The 10,107-nt window shown below is 40.8% G+C and overlaps 1 protein-coding gene across 3 annotated transcripts in view; it reads right to left on the reverse strand.

The window, feature by feature from the left end:
• sptan1 (spectrin alpha, non-erythrocytic 1) overlaps positions 1-6,673 on the reverse strand; it is a 46,371-nt gene extending 39,698 nt beyond the window's left edge. The window contains exon 1 of one of the 3 annotated variants that reach the window (XM_026941037.3): positions 6,549-6,673. The gene's annotated coding sequence lies outside the window, so the exon portion shown is untranslated. Of the gene's footprint in view, positions 1-1,209; positions 1,457-3,138; positions 3,162-6,548 lie in introns of those variants that run through there. The other 2 variants (XM_053240175.1, XM_026941040.3) reach the window with 2 other exon arrangements.
• Positions 6,674-10,107: the final 3,434 nt, after the last annotated feature.

Genomic DNA, 10,107 nt, shown 5'->3' on the forward strand with positions numbered 1-10,107 from the left:
TAGGGAGGATACAGGCCGGACAAACACCGAAGAAATGAGCGCACTGCTTTATTGAGCTTGTACGGAGTTGTATTTGTGGTCAGTTTGGACCGTAAGCTCCTCCTACTCTCACAGGACGCTGAGGAACACGACACTAACGTCGAGTATTAATATCAGTGTTAATGTGATAAACGGCATGAGACTCTTTATTGGATATATTTTCCCAGTATGAATCAATTCTGATGTATTTTATGCACACTGTGGTGTTTGTGAATATTTTTATGCGCATCTTAAAGCACACGACTTTTGTCTCGTTTGTGGTTTGATTCCGCTTGTTGACGTATTTCCTTATTAAACAGGAAGCTGGGGAGCTTGATTTGTTTCGACACCAGCCAATAGCATTCAAGATACACCCCACACCAAGCAAATTAATATTAATATTTATGGCAAAGGGGACAGAAGCAGAGCACACGCCCCACCGGTGCAGGATGAATCATCACAATTTTTTTCCCCAGGAACTGTAAAATTAAAATCTAAAAAAAAAAACAAAACACTACATTTGTTTTTTCATGATTGTTGATATACATATACACACTGGCACACAGAGACACAAATGCAGATGATGGAAATATTCTGGGGGGAGAGTGATCATGCAAAAATAACACTTCAAACATCATCATGTTGCTTGCCTTCTTCAATTAATTAAAGATGATCAGTTGTGATATTTATAATCTCGGCTATTACAGCTAACCTGCTAAGGTTACATATTTGCATTTCTTGACCCTGGTGCATTAAATGACGAGCTCTGCATTATTTATTTCAGTCTAATTCTGCATCTAAAAGCTGCTCTCTATTTATGTGGACTATTAAAAGAGCAATATTATGGATGGAAAGAGTTATCCGTGAGAAGGAATACATGCTTATACTGTAAGATGTTAAAGAAAAGCTTGTTTTGTGTTTATTTAAAGAGACGTTGTAAAGCCATTTTATTTCTCAAGTGCCTGAATTATAATTATGATTTTTAGAATGATGACTGTGATTATAGTTTAGCCTTTAATCGAGGCTAAGAACGAGTGGCGCAGATCGACACGACTGATTAAATCCAACTCAAGTTATCACACTGCAAAGTCATGCAGAGAGAAAACACACACACACACAAACACACACACACCATGCAGCACTCTACATTCATGCACATGCATTACATTACATCTCAATCTACAGACCTACCTCAGGAAAAAAACCCTTTCGAAATAAAAAAGAAAAAGCGCAGCCCCTGCGCAGTCTGGCTGCTTAGTGCGCTCCACCCGAGTGATTTCAGAGCTACATGCGCCTCCTGAGAGGTATGACTAGGCAAAAGCGCGAGTGTTTGTCTCTCTCCATCTCTGCGGTGTGGATAGACGCAGGAATGCTGCAGTGAGAAACGCATGCGGGGACGCAGCCAAGTCCCGGCCCTGCCTGCTGTCCTGCCCTGCCCTGTGAGGAAACATCTCTCTCACACTCCATCCAACCTGCTGTCTCCATCCCACTGCCTGCACTGCGCTCCACACCCATCACACACATCCTAATCATCACTTATACTTCATCAAGGGTGGACAAATAAAGTATGATGAGACGGGTAGCTCATGATAATAAGCGAATTATTCTTATTTTGTCCTCGTAATGTCGCATATTGTGTTTACGTTCCCCGATATACATATCCATATCAAGCTTAAAAATATCTTTGTCAATATGGCATTGTTATCCTTTCTCTGATTGGTGGATGGGAGAGAAGAAAATGCTGGTAAGCACTTTATCAGCAGTTCTACTGAACCTCTGTGTCTGCCGGGAAGCTACGAATAAAAAACTAATACCATAGACACGTACTCTGCTTATCCCAGGCATGTTTTATACGGTCTACCACACAATTTATACCCTCGTGACTTGCTCTCGCTTCCAAATATGATAAAAAGCCAAGCTGATGGCTGGGATTTTGCTTTCAGAGTGTGGAATATACCGATTGACCTTGATAAAGGTTATTTTCTTGTGAACAGGACATAAACGCAGCAATGACATAGATTTCAGCTTATTTATATATTTTACAATGTTTATGTCCTGAATGACAATTTCCACCCATTGAGTTTTCATGCTACATTTACGAATCAACCATGTATAAAACCCATGTTTAAGTAAAACGTCACAAAAGAGATTATATCCGTCTTGTTGCAATTAATCAAACTTTGTTCGATCTATAAACCATTGTCATGTCATTGCTGGAATCAGAGTTGGAACTCCAGTTCCCAGACTGCTTCATGGCCTACAAACATGGCCGCCTTGAACTCCATTCAGCACACACACTCACTGTCATGTTCACGGTCACCTGTTTTCTGGTTTTTGTGTCTTGGATTTTTCTGTTTGTTCAATGCCCGAGCCTCTTCCTGTTCTTGACTCACATTTTTGGATTCTCGGCTAGGTTTTTTTTTTTTTTTTTAATATACAATAAAGCATTTAACCTGTAACTGTCACTGTCTCTGCTGCCTGACACTAATAGTCGACCAGTATTACAAGAGCTTTGGCTGTGCTGAACACTAACACAATGGGGCTTCGTATCACAGATGAACTGTTAAACTGCATTTAGAAAGTTAGAAGAAACAGAATTAACTATCAAACCTGGAGCCAGGTGGAGTTCTCTAGATAGCTGAAAAAAATGATCTGCATTTACACCACATCAATTCAAGCATCGTGTATCTGGATTGTATCCTGAGAAGATTTTAACCTCATGCTTTTACACTTTTTTTTAAAACACTAGCTAAATGTGTCTCTGGTCAGAAAAACTAAAATCTGACTGCTGTATTACACATTATACAAATCAGCCCATTATTATTCCAACACCAACTTCCATTTACACTTGTGTAAGATGTGGTTCAAATGCATCTTAGTCTTATTTTAAAGTGGTTTAAAATCTGTTCCAAATCTGTCTTGGGTGCATTTACACTGCCATGTTTATGTGGATAATGTCTGTTTGGATATAGTCCTGATACTCGATATGCAAGACAGTGTAAATGAGGAATGAAATTCCTTTTAGATTTGCTATTCATGTAAATCGTTTAGGCAGGAAATAATGTCCATAGAGTCAAACCACTGCACACAATATGCAACACACACACACACACACTTTACCTTCAGTTTGGGTTTAATAAACTTGGACATGGTAGCGTTGGGTCTGTCTCCGTTACAGGGAATAAGAGTAAACAGGGTCAGTGAGACAGCAAGGTGTTTAAATATTAACTGCCACGCCATAACACGCCATAACACGCCATAACACGCCATAACACGCCATAACACGCCATAACACGCCATAACACGCCATAACACGCTATAACACGCTATAACACGCTATAACCAGTGTGTATGAAAGCCACAGCTGAATTAGATAAGCTCCAGCATGGAAGCGCTCATATGGATCATGTGTGATACAGATGTGAGACAGATGTGAGAGATCAGGGAGTCTCCTCGCTCCAATATGAGAACATTACATCACCATTGCACGATTGTGTTACAGCACAACATCACGTCCCCATTATCCCTACATCCTGCACTCCACTGCACAGAGGCTTTAGGAATGTGCCGAATAACATCTTCAAAATGAAACATTATTAAAAGTCTGAGTGTCGTCTGATGTCGATTATAAAGTGACGCAGTATACGCATGTGCTGGTATACAGTACATCACCTGACGTTCATGACGCTGAGTGTTGTAAAGGCTGTGCACTAAAATCAGCTATTAGACATTACACAGCTGTACACAAAGAGGAAGCAGTGTTTCCCACAGGACCTCTGCCGAGAACCCTGCGTTCTAGAGCTACGACTTTACACACCACACCCCAACCTCAGAGCTCGGAGAGCATTACATAAGCCTCAGGGAGGGGGAAAGGAAAAGGGAAAAGGAAAAGCGAGGGGAGGATTGCGCATTGTGATGTATAAAATGTTTTAGTGATTATTATACAGCAGCAGGGAGGAAGACGAACGCATCCGAGTGGAAATGTGAGATCTTTGGTGTTCTCTGAGGGGGAAGTAAACAGCTTTGTGAGCTTTAAGTGTACACATAACACACTCTGCATGCTAATGGCCAAGCACAAAACATTTCCACCCTTCATTAATGTAAAGTAGAGATGGACTGCCACCATTCATTAATGTAAAGTAGCGATGGAGCCATTGCAACATGCTGAGTGCGCAAAAAGCAACCCTCAGTGAGGATCATTTAAAGCCTGGATCAAATTTCACTAGTAGTTCACTTAATGGGCTGAATTTGTTGTATTGTACAAAAGTGTACAGTCACCAGCCACTTTAATCGGAACAACTGCACCCCTGCTCATTCATGCCATGGTAGCAGCACAATTAATAAAATCATTCAGATACAGCCCGAGAGCTTCAGTTAATGTTCGCATCAAACTTCAGAGTGGGGAAAAATGTGATCTCACTGCCTTTAGCCATGTCATGGCTGTTGGGCTGGTCCGAGTATTTCATTAACTGCTGATCTCCTGGGAGCGTCACACACACCAGTCTCTAGAGTTTACTCAGGAAAAAAAAACAAAACCATCCTGCAGTTCTGTGGGTGGAAACACCTTGTTTTTGAGAGATGTCAGAGGAGAAGGGCCAGACTAGTCTGATCTGACGAGAAGGCTATGGTAACTCAAATAAGCACTCTTTACAACGGTGGTGAGCAGAAAAGCATCTCAGAACGGACAACACATTGAACCTTGAGGCCGATGGGCTACACCAGCAGAACACCACATCAGGTTCCAGCAAATAACAGGAACCTGAAGCTACAATTGGCACAGGATCCCACAAACGGGACAGTTTATGCTTAGAAAAATGTCACCTGGCCTTTTTACAAACTTTAGTCCTGTTTCAGACACTGATATCACATGTCTCTCCATTCTCATGTTGAATATTAACTGAAGCTCTTGACTTGTACCTGCATGATTTTATACACTGTGCTGCTGTATATAACTGGCTGATTGGTGGGCGAGTGTATATGTGGAATTACAATAAAGGAGTGTGGAATGACTGCACAGTTATAGTGAAATGCTGGAATGCAACACAATACCAGCTGCTGTCAGCTTACACATACACCTAAAAAGATAAAACTACTCCAAATAATTAAAACTTTCCTAACTGTAAGGGCTTTTCCTAAGAGACAGCAACATTGCATTTGGACGTAAGGCACAAAAAGTGCACCAGAGCATTAAATTTACAAACATCTACAATGCAACAGTGATTCAAATACTCATTTAATCATTATTGTAGTGATGTAATATATGTAATGGGGTCAGTACAGACATTATAACACAGGTTACAATATAGATTCCATCATTCAGGATAGACCTTACTTATAATAGTATTTTGTTTTATTACATTACTATATTTGACACACTACTTTAAAAAAAAATCATATTTAAACTGTGAAACTCTTCACAACGCAGTTTCTAAATGCAGATTAAAAGTATTTAATTGTTAAAAACACGTTTTTATATGTTATTCTTTAATATTTAATTGTATTATTATTATCATCATTATTATCATTATAGATACAGATCCTACGCTGCTGTTCGATTCCAGAGTCGACTCCTACTCGATTCCTATTCCTGGTGTTGGGAAAACTGACAATTCCAAGAATCGATTCCCGACAAAATTTTCCTTGTTGTTCATAAAAGTAATTCTGATGTTTTTGTGAAATGGGTTTGTAATATACTCTGTCATTTTACATCATATTTGCGCGAACTAGAGCCGAATCTATTTCACCGTGTAGAATCGACTCCAAATCCTTCAGTATCGACTCCCAGCCGTATGAGCAGGGCGGCTCCTCCAGGAGTAAGGGCATATTTGGGTCGTATAAAACAAAAATATCCGAATTTGTTTTTCATATACCAGATACGGGAAGATAACCGTTTTCTCTGGTGTTTGTGAAATTACCTTTGCAGCTGGTTGTAATGTTATAGGTGTATTAGAGATACGCGCTATCATGGCTGCATAGTTTCTGCAGCTAGTTCAGCTAGCTCGCTTTCCTGTCGACAGAAGGACAGTTAAAATGATAAATAAGAGCCGTTTTAGATAATGCTGACGACGTAGTTAGGCATAAAATATATATTTATTAGTCTATTAATATTTTCTAATGAAAAAATACGGTTTTAATAGACGTAAGGGTTAAAAATACGTCGACTGGTAACCGTCCCACTATAGATACCCAAAACAAGATTAGCCCGCTAGCTAGCGCTGGTTAAGCAGCAAATTACCTACCTAATGTTGGATGTTTAATGATTAATGGTGTAATAATTTACAAAACATTGGATGGATTGTTGCAGAAAACGCGCAAATCTGAATGTTCACAGATGTACTCGGTCAGAATAATGCGGTTAGTGCGGTTAATTGTGTGTTTTTGTGGTGTGGTGTAGTGTAGCTGTGCTATGCAGAGGGCAGGGCAGTAATATCACTCCATTCAATCGAATAATGAAGCAACACGAATCCACGTTAAACTACAGCTTTCTACCGTTTAAATCGCACAGCCATGCAAATAATAAAGCCTCCTACCTCGATAGAAGTCGTCTTTTCCGCTGTATATGGGACTGGATGGATGCAGGCTGTAAATACCTCTCTTTTTGAAATAACGCTGCTGCTGTCTGTCTGCGTGAGGAACCTGGGGGAGGTGCTCGAGTGACGTCACCGCCGCAGCGATAAACCGAACGGTACCGAAGAGCGCCGATGCAGACCGCGGTACATCACACACGATTCCACTTTGACCTTGCTGAAATAGCGATTTCATAAATGTCCCACTGAATTAGGACCATCCATCCATTTTCTGTACTGCTTACCCTACACAGGCTAACAGGGGAGCCTGGAGCTTATCCCAGGGAACTCGGGGCACAAGGTGGGGGACACCGAACCCATTGCAGGGCAGATTCACACACCCATTCACACACTACGGGCAATTTGGAAATGCCAATAAGCCTACAAGGCATGCGTTTGGGAGAGGAAACCCTCCCGAAGCATGGGGAGAACGTGCAAACTCCGCACACACAGGGTAGAGGCAGGATTCGAACCCCCAACCCTGGAGGTGCGAGGCAAACATGCTAACCATCAAGCCACCATACCCCCTGAATTAGGAACAAGTTTAGCTTTTTTGTGATGGGAACTCCCAGGAACCTGTTTATCATTAGTCATTCATCTTCAGTAAGCGCTTTTTCCGGGTCAGGAGGTGGATCTGGAGTCTATCCTGGGAACACTAGGCGTGAGCTGGGAATACACCTTGAAAGGGTTGCTAGTGCACTGTACACATTGTACAACTGTACCAGTCAACCTACTGGCATTTCTGGGAGGTGGGAGGAAACCAGAGAACCTGGAGTAATCCACATGGACATGCAGACAACATGAGCAGAAACTCATCACACACAGTAACCTGAGCCCAGGATCAAACCAGAGACCTGGGAGTTATATGGCACCACCGTTCCCCCCTGAGAACCTCTTTATTTTACTGTAAAATACGTTTCACTGAGTTGCTTACGATCACAGCACAGATTTATCTTATGAATTAAATCCAAATATTTGGCACATTGAGCAAATAAGTACCTTTTTATAACCATTAGAAGTTTTTACTCCTGCAATTTTTACCCACAGAAACTCAACCCAGTTAGACTGTTAAACTGTGGATACTGTAAAAAAACAAAAACCTGATCATTTTTAAAATATTCACATCACTTTTTCTAGTTTACTTTTGAGTTATTATTTATACTAGTATTATTATACTAATTCTAGCATATTAATATACTAATATAGTATACTTTGTTAAAATTTCACAAAAATATAATTAGTCTAAACCACAAATTTAAAACGTTGATAAATACTGCCTCATATGTTGAAAGTTTACCTGGATGAAAATAATTTTTAGAACTATTAGACCTATTACAGTGCTAGAAATCCAGTGTGTCCTATTTGCTCATACAGAACGAACATGATGTAATAGCTAATGTTTTTGCACAGTGGAATGTTTTCCAAACCTGCCAGCTACACTCTCAGAAGAAGTGGGTTTATAACTTTAGTTAGAAGACCATCATTAAAGTACACAACAGGAGCTTAAGGACATTTGTTGTTCATATACTGTATCTTTGTCAGACAGTGCAGAACACGGATAAATGAATATGAGGAAGCAGGATATACAGAACATCGGATAAGATCTTGATCCTGATCCAGCACTTCTTCCTTGTGAACCAGTAAAACCAGTGAGAATTGTGTGAAATACTGGGTCACATTCTCTGTAGATATGTGTGTGTGTGTGTGTGTGTGTGTGTGTGTGCTGGTTGTCAGCTATCTGTGGGGGGGAATGATCTGCCCACACCACAGTTCCCAAGAAACAAAAAGAGACCATATTTGACTGGACCAATTTTAATGACTAACACTTTAAAAAAGCTATATGACAGATATAAGCTGATGTTCTATTTATTTTGCTTGCGTTTCTAGATTTTATGTATGGAGCCCCTAAGGACATGGTGATGGAAAAAATATGAGATGGGAGGAAAATTTCTATTTCAATGCTTTTGCATTCCCCTGAGAAACTTTGCTTTTGCTCACAAAACTTAAACGCAAATATCTTTGCGAGAGAACGCAAAACAATTGTGATAGAATGCAACTGGGGGAATGCAAAAGTCTTGCGAGATGCAAAAGCATCGAAATAGAAATTTTCCTCCCGTCTCATATTTTTTTCCATCACCATGTCCTTAGTGGCTCCATAGTTATTATTACACCTATTGGTGAAAAATGGGAACTGCAGCAAGCGCTAATGGAGGTCCATTGGGGCAGAAATGATACTGCCTCATGCTCACGCTATGAATATTTTCAGTGGTGGATGAGCAGCAGATAGGACAGTTAACGACAGGGTTACACTTTTTTTATGCCAAACTAGTCCAGTTTAAAAATACTCCCGGGCCAAGATGTTGTTTTACAGCACAGAATCAGAATGAAATCTAATAAATATCTGCAAACAAGGGCAGGTGTAAGTGCATAGTGTGTCCACGATGTACAGAATAATTTCTATTGTAAGATATATTGCAAAGATTGAGAGAGGTAAAGGGGGAATATGGAGTGGATAATGTCTGTACATCAGAAATGTGTGTTCACCATGATGACCTTATTTCCCACTCAAAGGCTGAGAGAGGGAAGAAAAATGTCTTCGTTTTCCAATAGCTGAATTTCTTCAGCTAGTTTCAGGTCTTTTGTCATCAGGTTTTCGTGACTCACCTTCGTAAAAATGAAGTGCTGTTGGATTTTAAAAAATTTATATTTATAGCATTTAGCAGACACCTTTATCCAGAGGGACTTAAACAAGTGCATTGTTGTCTCTATCAAAAACACACCCTCATGCTAGTACAAATAGGTCAGGGTCTAAAAATACTATCAATCTAAAACCCTGTTAGAGAGGAATTAGTACAGGTAATATAGTGGAAAAACCAGTACAAGTTGGGGTTTTTAGTGCTAACTTAAATGCTTAGTGAAGATGTGGTACTTTGGTCTTCACTTGAAGACAGACAGTGACTCAGCACGTTCATTCCACCAACTATGTGCCAGGAGTCTTGATGCATGTCTTCCTTTTACCTCGAGGGATGGTGGGTCCAGTCGCCTGTGCTAGCAGACTAGAGGTAGTGTGGCGCAGAGTGCGGTGTGAAAAGTGCCTTCGGTTATGTGGGGGCTGCTCCGATTTTGGCTTTGCAGTTTTAAATCTGACGCAGCAGAAATGCAGCAATGGTGTGATGTGAGAGAGATTGGGGAGAAAACAAGTTTTACAGCTGCATTCTGGATCAGTTGCAAGGGCTGGACAAGTATCCTTGCTGCAGAATCAAAATCCAGGGGAGGGGAGATGGACATGATCCAGCTCCTCCTACCTGGACAGAGTCGAGTGAAACGTCCAGGGGCCGTAGACAATTCAGTGTGTTGCACCCTGGATAATTGTTCTGCAATTTCCCGGCTCGCAGGGGAAAACCTGCCAGGAACAAGCAGCAGTAGTCTAATATTGAGATGACAGGTAACTGAACAAGCACCCAAGTGGCCTCTGTGGAGAGAAATGTCTGCATCCTCCTGATGCAGCAATATGGAGGGACAA

Source organism: Pangasianodon hypophthalmus, chromosome 15 (assembly GCF_027358585.1).
Source record: "Pangasianodon hypophthalmus isolate fPanHyp1 chromosome 15, fPanHyp1.pri, whole genome shotgun sequence".
Taxonomy (NCBI): Eukaryota; Metazoa; Chordata; class Actinopteri; order Siluriformes; family Pangasiidae; genus Pangasianodon; species Pangasianodon hypophthalmus.